The sequence below is a fragment of the Pteropus alecto genome, unplaced genomic scaffold (assembly GCF_000325575.1).
Source record: "Pteropus alecto unplaced genomic scaffold, ASM32557v1 scaffold587, whole genome shotgun sequence".
NCBI lineage: Eukaryota > Metazoa > Chordata > Mammalia > Chiroptera > Pteropodidae > Pteropus > Pteropus alecto.
The window spans coordinates 121,007-121,656 of record NW_006439816.1 but is presented as its reverse complement, the minus strand read 5'-3'; the positions used below and the strand labels follow the sequence as shown (position 1 = coordinate 121,656).

General features: G+C 36.0%; 1 long non-coding RNA gene across 2 annotated transcripts in view; it reads left to right on the top strand.

The window, feature by feature from the left end:
• LOC102883743 overlaps positions 1-650 on the top strand; it is a 7,786-nt gene that overhangs the window by 3,544 nt on the left and 3,592 nt on the right. The gene's annotated exons all lie outside the window — the stretch shown is intronic.

Genomic DNA, 650 nt, shown 5'->3' with positions numbered 1-650 from the left:
TGTGTATGTCATCGCTATCATAACAAAGAAATTAGAGGGCTTTGATGCTAAAGCAGCCATACTCGGTAAATATGGTTCAGAGTAGCTCAAAAGTTATTTTCTTTTAGGTACCTTAACTAGGCATTGTATAAATGGATTTAAAAATTCTATGAGCAAATTTGCTTGCACATAGAGTATCTGTTTACCATCATTAATATGGTTTCAGGAGGGATCACAGCAAATATATGTATATATATGTGTGGACTGCCATGTTTAACTAAAAGTTTGTATTTGGGGATGAAGTATCTAATCTTAGGTTAAACAAGGATTGGTAAGGATGTTACGAAGAGATTTTTGAAGCCTGTTCTGCTTATATGGAGAACATCATAGAATACCAGCTTTGCTTTACTGGATGTTTTATCTAGAGAATAGAGTTGAGTAAGTGTTAGAATTTGTGAGAGAGTAACATAAAGGTCCTTATAGATAATATGGTAATTCATGATCAGGAATCTGGAAGCCATATCTGGTTCTTTCCACACCATACCATACCATGCAAAGTGCTTCCAAGACTGGAAACCTGGCTGAGACTTCCTATCGTAGAGTAAAGGCAGCTTGCCGATTATTAAAAATGCTCAAGGCCATTGTACTTGCAAGCAGTAATCAATTGCTCT